Source organism: Natrix helvetica, assembly GCF_964273705.1.
Source record: "Natrix helvetica genome assembly, chromosome: 1".
NCBI classification, from domain to species: domain Eukaryota; kingdom Metazoa; phylum Chordata; class Lepidosauria; order Squamata; family Natricidae; genus Natrix; species Natrix helvetica.
Genome location: NC_138548.1, coordinates 198,693,262 through 198,708,004, shown reverse-complemented (window position 1 = coordinate 198,708,004; position 14,743 = coordinate 198,693,262). Strand labels below are relative to the sequence as shown.

At 42.8% G+C, this 14,743-nt stretch overlaps 1 protein-coding gene across 11 annotated transcripts in view; it reads left to right on the top strand.

The window, feature by feature from the left end:
* The window catches only part of S1PR2 (sphingosine-1-phosphate receptor 2), a 70,462-nt gene that overhangs the window by 43,320 nt on the left and 12,399 nt on the right, over nt 1–14,743 (top strand). For 10 of the 11 annotated variants that reach the window (XM_081938988.1, XM_081938986.1, XM_081938991.1 and 7 more), the window contains one exon: nt 14,382–14,498. The gene's annotated coding sequence lies outside the window, so the exon portion shown is untranslated. Of the gene's footprint in view, nt 1–13,614; nt 13,701–14,381; nt 14,499–14,743 lie in introns of those variants that run through there. The other variant, XM_081938996.1, reaches the window with a different exon arrangement.

Genomic DNA, 14,743 nt, shown 5'->3' with positions numbered 1-14,743 from the left:
GAAGGAGGAGTCATTGATATTTGTATACTTACACGTTCAAAACCCTTCCCTTATTTTTCACCCAGTTAACACTTATTGATAATTTTGGCATCCAGCTTGTGGAAAAATGAACTAAAATGGTTGGAAGAATATGACCTGGAAAAGTGACAGTGAAGGGAAGTATTTTCACCACCCTTAATCAATTTTTTTCCTGGCCCCCTTTTTTGCTCCTATGGTTCCTTTGAAGCGAACTTAAAGTCATGAGCCCTGGGTTTGCCTTGTGATGCTTGGCTCATTTACTTATTTTCCTTTCTTGTTTCCTGAGTAAAAGGAAGAATCAGTAGGCATGCTGAATTCATAAGGCTCCAGTTCTAAACAATGGAGTGCTTTGTACACCAGTTTTGCACTCTTTTCAAACAAAACCTCTCATTCACAAGACAATTCTGCCTAAAGAACTCTGGAAGAGCTAATATCTTTCATGGCTTTATTGGAGCGCGGCATGCGCCTGTTGAAAAGAGAGCATTCTTTATGACCAGAGCTCCATTCAGCCCGGAGGGACTCAACAGTCCTCTCTCCCCATGGATCAACATGTTTTCATAAAGCCGCCTTTTTCCAGTAAGACATCTTTGTTTTCTAGTTAAAGTGGCGGCTGGCTGACTTCCGCAAGGCAAATGTCTGGGCAACGTGGAGAAAGAAACTGAGGTGCACGCAAAAATAAAAATGCCAAAATGATTGCTAGCAGATAATGAGGAGCTTTTGGCCTCTGCTGAGTGGCTGGCTAACTCGTGTGGCCACCTCAAAATTGGCAGACTGGGATGGAGCAGGCAATGGCCTGCTTCCATAGTTAGGTTGCTTAGAACTTGAGTTAATTTGAAGCTTAAAATGTAAAGTCCTCTCCTTCGCTGAACATCCAATCAAATATTTATTATGGTCATAGCATATCAATTAGCATATCAAAATGTAATGCTAATTAAATGGTAAACGACAGGCAATCAATCGGTGGCTCTTTCATGACACTTGCAACGAGTAACCTCCTAATGGTGGGGCTGTCTGAGCTGTTCTTCACATGTCCTCTCCGGGAGAGAGCAATGTCAAAGAGTCCTTGTCCATCTTTCTTGCCTTGGAAGAGTGAATTCAAGGCCAGAACTTCCATGAGTGAAGCCCACGGACATTCCTTCCTCTGTACTCCCTATTGAAATGAAGGTGTGAATGCCATAGCACGCTAGAAGCCAAGAGCAACTTTGCTATGAAATGTTTCATACAGAACACTACTTCACATACCTACAAAGAATATTTTGTTTCTCTGATACTTTATCTGTAAAAGGAGAAGATTGTCTTTAGACCTACTGGCTACAGTAACAGAGGCTGGTGATGTTTTTCTCCGCCTTCTCTTCCTGATTTTTTGGGGGGGGGGCTGGAATCTTAAATTCAGACTGCCTTCTTTTGGATTAGATTCTGATTTGAAGACAAGCTGTTGACTGATTGTCCGAAGTTGTAAGAAGCAAGACGGCACGCTGGCAGTTCCCTTCAGCCTCCCTTGACCTTTTTGGGAACTCCATTGGGACTCCTGGCCTTCTGCCAATTTTGTGGGATGGGCAGCCAGTGTCCAAGCCTCACCAGCTTCTGCGACTCAAATCTTGCTTTTCATTGACGCCTGCTCTGCATCACAGTAAAGTGACACAGAGCAGGCATTGCTAACTAAGTACAAAATACTGAACTCCTAAGTTCAAGCATTTCTTGTGTTTATTTAGCACAGGATACACTGGGACTGTCCAAGACTAGGAAACTTTCCAATTCTAAATGCAGCCTTTAAATCAGATTTGAATCTGTTCTACAGAGTTAATTCTAGAGGCTGCAAGGCTGCCTTGCTATGTATCTCAGGGTAGCTAACACAGAGACTCCTGTGAGCTGATTGAGGAAATTTACTCAGGTTCTGAAAGGTTGCATGTCATTCTTGTTGGCCCTTTATGCCAGAATAATAGTCTCTGAATATCAGATACTTATGAAAAGCTATTTTCTGTATTCTGCGTGTTTCATATATATAATTAAAAACCTGTTTGGGTTCAGTTGTGGGTTTTCTTTTTTAAATCCTGAAAATCTGGATTCTGTGACCTTCCTATATGATGCAGCCTGGGAACATTTGCGTGATTCCTGTTTTACTACTCTGGCCCTTTGCAGCTATCCTTCTGGCTTTGGAGATTTCAGTAGGCATTGCCCACTCAATTGGGATATATCTCCAGTCATAGGAGGTACAAACTTGTTTCTTGTTGCTATTCTATAAAAACAGAGTTTCTTGATAAGCTGGATTTTTGCCTAATGCTATATTCTTGGTCATTTTTCTTATTTCCACAAAGTCACAGAACTCGGGTTCCTACAAGACACAGCTCAATATTATTTCTCTCTCTCTTCTCTCCCTCCCTCCCTCCCTCCTTCCCTCCACCCCCCCTCTCTCTCTCTTGGCTAGTGGCTACACAGAAGAACTTGTAACTCACTTGCTCTTTCTCCTTTAAACTAGACCTAAGTATTTTATTTTATTTTATTATTGCAGAGCCTATTGTTACCCACATAAACTCAGTTTGGTTAAAATAAGCAATTAAAAACACTGTCAACTTCTTTAAAAACTCTACCCGACATAAATACTCAAATTATACTGTGTATAATCTGTTGATCTGAAGATGTTTCTCCCTTCCGGGGTTGCAAGCCTGCTCCATGCACTGGGCTGAAGCATGCAAAGTAAACTAGTTGCCACTGGAGATTCTCAGAAACTGAGTGAGGAGGTTCCCAAAGTTATGAAACTGAGTGTTTGTGGAAGTATGTGAGTGCATGCGTGGGTGTGTATATGTGCAGGCACAAGTCTATGCTAGGACAGAGTAATATTTTCTCCGTGGGTAGATGAAGATAAGCCAAGCAAGCTCTTGGCAGCTGTAGGAAATGGCAGAACTGAAGCACTTTGGATAGCTATCCAAATATGGAACACCCATGGCTCCTCCGTTCTTCTGATGTTAGAGAATCTTGGGACATCAAAGTTGTGTCATATTAACTCAGATTTGGAGAAAGCTACTCTTCTGACAGGTGACGCGGTAGCTCAGTGGCTAAGACGCTGAGCTTGTTGATCAGAAAGGTCGGCAGTTCAGCGATTCGAATCCCTAGTGCCACGTAACGGAGTGAGCTCCCATTACTTGTCTGAGCTGCCAACCTAGCAGTTCGAAAGCACGTAAAAATGCAAGTAGAAAGAGTTGCCTTCTAAGTTTCCTAGTTGAAAACCCAGCAGAAATGTCTGTGTGTTATAATTATTTTTCTTGTCCTTTGTTTTTTCCCTGTGTTTTTAAAATAGAGTAGCTCGAGAAGACATGAGAGGCCAACAAGGATGTATGGGGAAAAAAATACTTTAAAGCTGATCATTGTATTTTTGTGTTATATAAATTTTGATGCTTCACTTCTGTACAGTATATGTATATAAAATTCAATTTAATTATTAACCATATGTACACAGCATGTGCGCACACATGCAAAAACTTCTGCATGCATCTATACACAAACATAAAAGTATACACCTTCAGGAAAACTCACAATTGCACAGAGAGCACATTAGTTGGGACATTGTCCACTGGGAGGATGTGATCGCCTATTGTCCAGACTGGGTCCTTTGCAAGCTATTGCTAAAGTCTAAAAAATATTGTTTTAAGCCATTTTAGAATCAATCTGAAAAGAGCAAGACAGAAGCAGCTTAAGAGGGCAATGTGGATAAGACCTGTGATTGACTTAACCTAACAACACTTTAATCTGAAGTTTTAAAGCTGGTCCCTTGGGAGAGAAATATGCAATACTAAGACTATACAACAACCTGTCAAAAACAATAGACCACACAATCAGAAGTCATTTCTTCTCTCTCATTCTGTAACTGCTGCTAGAACTGAGTCCCGGCTATGGCATCATAGCTGTGGGGAGTTACTAGCTGAGATGTGCACTATCTAAGGAAATGGGGGGGGGGAGGGAATAGATTGCTATAAATCATAGAAGTAATAATTGTATACACTGCTCTTTATACACCCTGTAATGTATTTCTTTCTTCTGTCCTCCCATACAATGGCCTCCACCTTACTGGTAATATACTGTATATAATCAGCTGCATTAGGCCAGTGACATGCAGGCAGGGGAGGCACAGCCTCACCGCTCTCATCAGGAAAAGAAAAAAAAATGTAAAAGGGAAAAGGCGAGTGCTGAGGTGAGGCTAGCTAGTTGCTGCCCCACCGTGAATGACTGCCTAACTGTTTTAAAAAGCCTCTAAAAAAGTGCCCTCTACTATGAGGCAGGAGAACTGCGTGCCTCATCTAGCTTGACTTTTTAGGCATTTTATGATCGCTCGAGCAGAGTTGAGCGAGGGTTAAAAGCCTAAAAAATCATCTTTAAAAACAACCCAGAGTTTGTTTAGGAGGTAGGTGAGGCACGCAGTTCTCCTGCCTCATAGTAGAGGGTGCTCGTTCTTCCTGTGACTCAACTCTTCCCTTTTTCTTCCCTTCTCGCTTGCGATACAGTGACAATAAAGGAGGAGCACAGAGATGTACCTTCATCTCTTCATTGATTTCCTTTTTTACAGGATGAGCCAGCTTCCTGCTTCTTTTATTTTCTGGAGGTATCACTCCTTTCTCCATTTCTGCCATATTTTTTTTGTTTGGTGCGTGTGTGTGTGTGTGTGTGTGTGTGTGTGGTGCGCACGCATGTGTGTATGTATCTACTTTGGTAGAGATGAAATGGCTGCTGGTATTATTTGGGAAAAAGCTTTCGGGGGAAGGTTGTGGAGAGGAAGGCAGGGAGGACGGGGGTGGCTTTTAGCGCTGATTTATTTCCCTCTCTTTTCTCTCTCTCTCATTCTCTCCTTCCAGCTCTCTTTCATATCTCTCTCCCTCTCCCCCTTCTCTTTCTAATTTGTTTCCCTCTCTTTTCCCTCTCTCCCATTCTCTCCTTCCAGTTCTCTTTCATTTCTCTCTATCTCTCTCTCTCTTTCTCCCCTTTTCTCTTTCATCTCTTTCTTGTGCGTGCAAGCAAAATACCCCAGGATCACGGTGGCGGGGACAGCAACTCCTTATGCCGCGCTGTGGAGAAGAGCCACGCTGTGCAGGAGACTCCTCAGCACTAGACACAGGTCAGCGCGAGCCGTGGTCCCCTTCATGTTGGCTCAGGAAGAAGGAGAATGGGACCGCGGCTCACACTGACCTGAGTCTAGCGCTAAGGAGTCTCCTGCACAGCGTGACTCTTCTCCACAGCGCAGCGGAAGGAGTTGCTGTCCTACCCACCATGATCCTAGGGGATTTTGCTTGCACACACAAAAAAGATGAAAGAGAAAAGGGGAGAAAGAGAGAGAGATAGAGAGAAATGAAAGAGAGCTGGAAGGAGAGATTGGGAGAGAGGGAAAGAGAGGGAAACAAATTAGAAAGAGAAGGGGGAGAGGGAGAGAGATATGAAAGAGAGCTGAAGGGAGAGAATGAGAGAGAGGGAAAAGAGAGGGAAACAAATCAGGGGAGAAAAAGGAAGAGAAAAGAAAGAAAGTAAGAAACTAACTTTCTCAGACCTATGACGAAAGCAATGGCAAGCTAAATCTCTTGCCAAGAAAACTGCAGTTTGCCAGTAGGCACAAATTGGAAGCAAGTCTGATTTTTTAAAAAGAAAATAACAAATAACCGCCCTGCCGCCCTGTTTCGGGTGACCCGCTCCCTCCTTTCACAGAGGTCGCGGGAAGCCCCTTTACAGGGGAGGGCAGAGGAATTTGGGGAATATCTGCAGGACAAAATCGCTCAGATCCGGAGCGAATGGGTCCCCCTCAGTGATCGTGGGGAGACACCGGAGGCGAGTCTTGAGGTACCACTCTGGGAGGAGTTTGACTCTGTTGCTGCCGAGGATATGGACAGGCTATGCGGGCGACTGCGGGCCACCACATGTTTATTGGACCCGTGCCCCTCCTGGCTTGTACTGGCAGCCTGGGAGGTTACACGAGACTGGCTCCTGGGGCTGGTGAACGCCTCGCTGGGGGAGGGGTTCCTACCAACCGCCTTGAAAGAGGCGGTGGTGAGGCCCCTACTTAAGAGGCCTTCCCTGGACCCAGTAGAGTTAGCCAATTATCGTCCTGTCTCCAACCTTCCCTTTTTAGCGAAGGTTGTTGAGAGTGTGGTGGCACAGCAGTTCCCTCGACACCTGGAGGAAATTACTTATCTAGACCCGCGCCAGTCCGGTTTCCGACCCGGTCACAGCACGGAGACGGCTTTGGTCGCGTTGGTGGATGATCTCTGGAGGGCGAAGGATGGGGGTTGTTCCTCCATCCTAGTCCTGTTAGATCTCTCAGCGGCTTTCGATACCATCGACCATGGTATCCTATTGCGTCGACTGGAGGGGATGGGGGTGAGGGGCACCGTTTTGCGGTGGTTCTCCTCCTTCCTCTCCGGTCGGACGCAATGTGTGTTGGCGGGGGAGCAGAGGTCGACCCTGAGGCCGCTCACGTGTGGAGTGCCACAGGGGTCAGTCCTCTCCCCTCTCCTGTTCAACACATACATGAAACCGCTGGGCGAGATCATTCGAAGATTCGGGGTTGAGTGCCATCTGTATGCAGATGACACTCAGTTGTACATCTCTACCCCGAACCACCCCAACGAAGCCGTCGAGGTGATGTCCCGGTGTCTGGAAGCCGTGCGGGTCTGGATGGGTGACAACAGACTCAAGCTCAACCCTTCCAAGACGGAGTGGCTGTGGCTACCGGCGCCCCGCTTTAGCCAATGTGTTCCATCTCTGGCCATCGGGGGGGAACAACTGCCCCCGGTGGATAGGGCACGCAATTTGGGCGTCCTCCTAGATTCCCGGCTGTCGCTAGATGATCATGTGGCAGCCGTGGCTAGGGGGGCGTTCCACCAGGTTCGCCTGGTGCGCCAATTGCGCCCCTTACTAGAGCGGGACGCCCTTTGCACAGTCACCCATGCCCTAGTGACTTCCCGCCTTGATTACTGTAACGCTCTCTACATGGTGCTCCCCTTGAGATGCACCCGAAGGCTTCAGCTGGTTCAGAATGCAGCCACGCAGGTTATTATAGGGAGTACTAGGTACTCCCATGTAACACCTTTCCTGCGTGAGCTGCACTGGCTGCCTGTGGCTTTTCGGGTGCGTTTCAAGGTGTTGATCGTCATCTTCAAAGCGCTCCATGGCTCGGGACCTAGTTACCTGTGGGATCGCATTCTACCCCATACATCCCTGCGACCAATCCGCTCTCACAGAGAGGGTCTCCTCCGGGTACCTTCCACTAAACAGTGCGGGCGGGCGGTGCCTAGGAATAGAGCCTTCTCTGTGATGGGCCCAACCCTCTGGAACGACCTCCCCCCCCCGATATTAGAACCACCTCGGATCTCCGCTCCTTCCGCAAGAAACTCAAGACCCACCTGTTTCGATTAGCCGGCCTGGCCTAATTGTAATCGTAATTGTATTTCCAGGGAACCTCTATTACTAACCTTCCTGGATGGCATTTTAAATTGGGGTTTTAAACGGGTTTTAAAATTGTTTTAATTATTTAAATTGGTTTTGGGTTTTATACACAGACGGTATGTGTGCGTTGTTTTGTTTGATGTCTTATGTTATGTTTTGTTGTCTTGAACATGAACGGTCTGTACACCGCCCCGAGTCCCTACGGGGAGAGGGGGCGGTCTATAAATTCAATAAACCTTAAACCTTAAACCTTAAAATAACAGATGGCAAAAAAATGCATCTGAAAATAAGATTATTTATAATTTTGGATAACGTATTATATTGTCAAACTCAAAAGGTTTTTGATACTTAATTATCATCATCATCATCATCATCATCTCTCTCCCCCCCCCCTCGGAGGCACTGTCCTCCCTTGTGGAAAACACAACATGGAACTCCTCGGCTCCTTGCTCCCCCCCAAATCTCTTTTTTTGGTGTTGTTGGCCACTGGTGGTCACCGCATATGGTCCTCAGCGATACGCTCTTGCCTGCCACCCCTTCGAAACGCCCAAGGATGGGACAAAACGGCGCGGATCCTTTTATTAAAACCCCCTGTATTACAAAGGCATTTTAATAAAAAGATTGTGATGACATCAGTGCCTCACCAGCCATAAACCATACCGCATGTCCCTGCTTTAGGCTAAGGTCAAACCAAGTAGTTCATTGATGTTCTCCCTTACAAAATTGATAGCAAAAGATGTCGGATAGGCAATCAACTTAAAGTATAATCAGTGCAGAATCTAATCAATGTTTACAATCTGAAAAAAAGGGGGAGGGAACTGAAACATTTGAGTTTCTATACAGTGAATTTTATCAGGCTATGATAAAAATCTTGTTGATGCAAAAATTCCCTGAAAGGGGGGAGGTAGAGGTGCATCTGTACCTAAAATTAGAAGTGAACTGTATGTTTACCCCCTTTCCATTAATCATCATCACATTGTAAAATGTTGATTTCATTGTCTTATGCGTTGATCTCATGCCTCTGGTAAATTGGTCCTTCAGTTTTCAGTTTCTTGCACAATATGTCCCAATACTTACTTGCATTTATTGCTGAATTATGCAGAGGGAGGGGAAAAGGGAAAGAGTTGCAATACTCCTTTGGGAGGAAAGGTGAATTTCCTGATCTGGCCAATAAAAGCTATCGTAAGCTGGCTTCATCTGAATTGCTATTTTTTTCCCTAAATTGAGTCCAATGATACATTTTTGATTAATTGCAATAAATGTGCATCCACCACAGAGCCACCACTTATGTCTTAATACATCACTGTATGTATCCTAAAATTAAAAATCTCATGCCTTCTATACATGGCACACATATTGCATTACGCCATCTGTTATTTATTAAACAAGCCCTAGGGTCCTGCTGAACTATAAACTATGATTAATAAACTACCGAACCTAGGTTCCACATAGCATACTAATTCAAAACAAAAATGCATTTCTGCTTAGCACATTTGGGGTATCCTCTGTGTGTTTCTTGTGCATATGCATTAGTATGCCTGTACATAGATTTAAAAAGTCACTGAAAAAAAAGAAATTTTAAGTCCATGCAGATCATTTGCAGCTTTATTATTCTCTGGCACAGTAAATTGGGGCACTTGAAATTTGATAACTTTAAGGGAATAATGGAAAACCTGTAGCTTTCCAGATGTAACATAAATACATTTTAAAAACAGTGTGGTATAGTCATTAAGAGTTTGGACTAGAAACAGGGACACTTGCCTCTAGTCTGCCCTCAACTATGGGAGGTCCCTGGGAGACTTTGGGTAATTACTCAGTGCAGTCCTACCTTCCTCAAAGAATTGGGGGAGGTGGGATAAAAAGAAAAGGTGGGATACAAATAAAATAAGTAAACTACAATCCCCAGCATCCCTCACCTTTGCTCATTTTGTGGAATACAAGTTCTATAAATCTGGCATATGTTTTCAAATTGAAGAATGATTTTGACAAATATTTTGGGAGTAATAATTGGGATACCATTTGTTAGTAATATTACTGAATAAAATTTTATTTTATAACAAACTAAAATTAAATAATTTATCATGGTCAAAAGTATTTAGCATAATAACACATTATTTCCTATGATATACAGTCATATTAAATTTTAAAAATGGGAGAAATTTATGAGCAGTATTTCTCACAATTGCCAATGCTGGCTAAGGGTAATAGGAGAGTATTTAAAACATTTGACCTTGAAAAATGGACCAACATGGTAAGAAAAGGAAAGAGAAGATACTTTATTTTTATTATATTTTAGATCAGTTTCTTGTTTAAGTAATTAAATCATTCTTGGGCCAGAATTCTTAAGTCTAGAGGTGTTTTGCACAAGGGAAAATATTTATTTTTGATATGCAAGATTATTTATGATGTGGATGCATTTACTATTATGTCCTTCGCTTTTAAAAAGCTCTAATTAATTGTTTGGGCATGGTCCTACATATCTCCACCAACATAGTTCAAAATTGTATCATATAAAATGCTCAAAAACCCAGCTGCAATTCAGTCTTTTCACTTTGCCAGAAGAATATTAGTATATTTCAATGCTCTTCCTGCTGCAATTTTGGAGGTCCATTACAAAAAAGTCCCCTATGAGCTAAGACTATGTCTCTGTGTCTGTGGTCAAAGAGCTATTGAATCATCAGTTCATGTCTTGCTGTATTTTACCATCTATAAGTACTCAATGACCCGCCTTATAACTCCTGGTTCTATTATGAAGATGATTTCATGTCACTGTTTTTCAGTGTCAAAAGAATAAATTGAAAAACATTTTGAGGGGGGGGGTTTACGCAGTAAGATGGACATTTTTAAGTCTGAAGTGAAACAAAGAAATGTCTGCTCACTTCTTTCATTCCCCTTGTTCCTATGTCTACCATCAGTGGAGACATGTTAGACATAAATAAAATTCAAGCAGATAGTAGTAGAAGGCTGATTTGCAAAAGTGGGACTCTCAACTGATTTCTTTTGACATTTTCAACTGAAAAGCATGAAAAACATTATCCTTCCTGTCTAACATACTTACTTCAGACTTTATTGAGCCTGTCAGCCTCAACATAATACCCTCCATATGGGTTGGATTATAATTCTTAAAACCCACAGTTATTGGCTTTACCAGCTCGTTGGCTGTGGATGAGGAATATTACAGAGCAACACATTTCGAGGACTTGACATTAGGGGAGACTATTCCTAAATTTTGTAAGCAACCAATCTTATACAGTAAAAATATTGACATTATTTTAAAAAAGAAAAAAAATGACTGATTTTCTTAAGAGGAAGTGGAATTAGTAAAATAACAGAGGAGTGAAAGCTTAAATTACATTTGTTAGGATTTTCCAGATGGAGGAATGAAAAAAAGCGCTCCTTCTCTCTTTTCTCTTGTCCGTGAGCCTGTGCTTAGCACAATTATTAAGATGAGAGAAGAAATAGCAAAACATTCCAATTCAGTACAAATGGAAATGAAAATGAAAATGTGGGCATTAACCACTTACGAGATGCTTCCTCTGTGATTTCTGTTTTGTGTTTTTTTTTAGCAGATTCGCATCAGTGCAGACTTTGTTATTTTATGCATTATCAGCCATTTGCTGTCCCAGACTATCAGCCACTACTGATTCACATTTTTTGAGAACTAGACTGAAAAATGCATGTGTTTCTAGAGGATTTGTAACATGGGCAATTACCTACATGAATGGTTGAATTAATTATGCAAATTCATTATAATTATTTTGCACCATTACCCTGCTGCATGAATCTTTTTTTCTTCGCTGGGTTAAAACCTAATATTCTATTAGATAAAATGTGCAAATATTCTTGCCTCACAGACAGATTACCACAGTAGTGTAGTGAAGTTATTCAGGCAACTTTTCATGTTAATTTTTTTAGACAAATGGAACTTGCACAGAGCTTCAACTTCCACATGTTTTTTTTTCCTGCAATTTACAGATTTTGAGGTGGAAAGGAAAGGTTACGTATGCTGCCCATATGTGGCATTGCTTCTTAGTTCCCAAACACACAAAAATAACTTGAAAAAGAACCCACAGTTCTCTTCAAATGTGCTAACTAACCCCAACCCGGGGGGAGGGGGTATGTGTGGACCCAGCAGAAATCCCACAAGTTGTCTTCAGTACTGCTATAACAAAGTTCTTCTCACTTGTATACCATGCAAAAGAGAAATAAAGCTATTTGCTTGTGTAGGCATACACACAAAGGTCCATGTTTTACTTGATGCTCTGTGCCTGACTATATGCAAAAAAATAAATCTGGGAAGCAATGGCATCTTTCAGAAACCATGACAATGTCAAAATAATGAGATATGCCATCATGCCATTGTTTAGTTGGCATTATTACATTACTTACTTACTTACTTTACTTACTTTTTCATATTTATAGACCGCCCCCTCTCCCGAAAGGGACTCGGGGCGATGTACAGTCACTAAAATGTGTTATAAAATACATACATAAAAGAGTTAAATAATTAAATACGTAGGTGGAAGAGGTTGCAAGACTGTATATAGAATAATAAATATAGTACATTAAAAGCTTATTAAAACCCCAAACCCAATTAAAATATCCCCGGGAGGTAAAACTAAGAAATTGCCAGGCCAGCTGATTGAAATAGGTGAGTCTTTAACTTTTGCCGGAAGGAACGGAGGTCGGTGGTAGTTCGAATGTCTGGGGGGAGGTCATTCCAGAGGGTTGGGCCCATCACAGAGAAGGATCTACTCCTAGGTGTCGCCCGCTGGCATTGCCTAGCAGATGGCACCAGGAGGAGCCCCTCTTTGTGTGAGCGGAGCCCCTCTCTGTGTGAGCGGATAGGTCGCAGGGACGTGTGTGGTAGGATGCGATCCTGCAGATACCTAGGTCCTATGCCATGGAGCGCTTTAAAGATGGTAATCAATACCTTGAAACGCACCCGAAAGGCCACAGGTAGCCAGTGCAGCTCGCGCAGGAGAGGTGTTACGTGGGAGTAACGAGTACTTCCCATAATAACCCGCGCGGCTGCGTTCTGAACTAGCTGCAGTCTCCGGATGCGTCCCAAGGGAAGCCCCATGTAGAGGGCATTGCAGTAGTCCAGGCGAGACGTCACCAGCGCATGAGTGACCGTGCGCAGGGCACTCCGGTCCAGTAGGGGGCGCAATTGGCGCACCAGGCAAACCTGGTGGAACGCCCCCCTTGCCACGGCTGCCACATGGTCCTCCATTGACAGCCGGGCATCGAGGAGGACGCCCAAATTGCGCGCCCGCTCCACAGGGGACAGCTGTTCGCCCCCTATGTCATGACATAATGATGTCATGACATCTGATGCAAATATGTATGTTGCATTATTTGTATTATGATGTAATGATCATGTTCCACCCTTCCCCGACATGCAAAACACCATAAGATAAAGTAGAAATTTCTGCAAATAGGAAATTGAGCTTTACATAAGCTCAATAGAGTTGTAATGATTTAAGGAAATACAACATGTTCATATTTTAAGACAGACGTGAAGTCAGAAATCTGGAGATGCTTTCAAAGTGGATTTTTTTTCCAGAAATGAGTTAATGCATAATATTTCAGGCTTCCTCTTTTTCCACAATCTTATCTAATTGATTTTCGCTAGTTTTCTACCAATGGATTAAAAGAAAGAATATTGCAAGACACTGTAGTTCTGCTTGTTATATTTTATCTATTGAGAAGTCTTGTATTCCATTTGTCTTTAGCTGACACCAGTCTATTTTCGTATATGTTTCAGTGCAAATTGCAGTCAAATGGGCTAGAAGTTGACTTAAAATGACAGAGAGCTAGGATCTTTCAAATCAAAACAGCAGCAATTTTGTAAAAATCAGAAAGGTACATGTGGTAGGTAAGTTTTGTGAACCAGAAAGACATATTGCTCGGAATACTAAGGCAGTAAAGCTCTTCAGTTGTGGATGTTCTTCAGGAAGGATCAAGTACAAATTCAACCTTAGTCCTCCGAACAAGCAATTTCCGAATTTTTCCAGGCCTTGGAACCTGTTGGTTAAAAAGAAATTCCCTAATCAAGAGACAAAACTCTAGTGACAGAAGACTGACCATCACAGTGAGCTTTCTTCTTTCTCCATTAAGCTCTCATGGAAAGCCAAAGAACTCCTTGTGGAAAACATTGCTCTAAACCATGCTACGGTTCTCTCTGCATTATATAGAAGTGGAGAAAAGCTATATTTAAGGATGCAAACCTGGAGTTTTGTACTAATGCCAATCAGCAGGTCAGTTATGTGATCTCATATATTTACTATCAGTGGCAGTAATCTGAAATACCGTATTTTTCGGAGTATAAGATGCACCTTTTTCCCTCAAAAAAGAGACTGAAAATCTGGGTGCGTCTTATACAGCATTTTTTGCCTCCTGAAACCCCGCCCCCTTCACCAAAATGATCGTTCATAGCCTGTAGAAGGTTTTCAGAGAGCTCCGGGGGCTAGGGAAGGCAGAAATGAATGAAAAACGGGCCGTTTTTTGCTCAATTCCTCCCCCCAGCCCCAGGAATACTCTATAAGCCTACTAAAGGCTATGCATGCAATTTTTCTGATGAAAAACGGGACCATTTTTGCTTGTTGGGGGTGGGGACAGCCCCCAGGAGCACTCTACAAGCCCCCTAAAGGCTATTCATGCCTTTTTCTTTGGAGAAAAACGGGCCGTTTCTGGGAGGTTTGCAGAGTGCAAACACTTTTTTTTTTAATTTGCCTCTTCAAAACCTTGGTGCGTCTTATACTCCAAAAAATATGGTAGTCAGAATTTGCAGCTTCATTCAGTGCTTGTTGTTTCAGTTTGTTATAGAGTATGCTGTTTTACAGTAAATATAATGTAACTTCAGACTGTAAGAAGCTGGAAAGTAAGTGACATAGAATGACCCATCTGCTAATTCTTTTGCTTTCTGCACATTTCCTCAGAAAAATCTAATGCTGACTGCTGCTGAAAGGCTGGGGATCTGAACTAGAGATGAATCTTGGGCTTTCTGAATCAGGCCAGCATGCTGCCTCCCACGCCTTGACTAAGGATCTCTCCAGGTAACTTGCTTTCTTTGTGTTGGTGCCCTTGAGAATTGTTGAGCGAGGTTCTCCATCTGGAGCCATTTGAAGAACTCACCCACCCAATTTCTCTGCCCACATATTTGGTGAGGAATTTCTAAGGGCCAACTTGGCTCCTGGTTGCTCTTGTTGTTATGCAGGGAACTGCCTGTTGCTACGAGTCAGATATGTGCAGCAAACTTAGTGAGATGAAGAAACAGAGATCCAGAATGGTAAATGCTTAT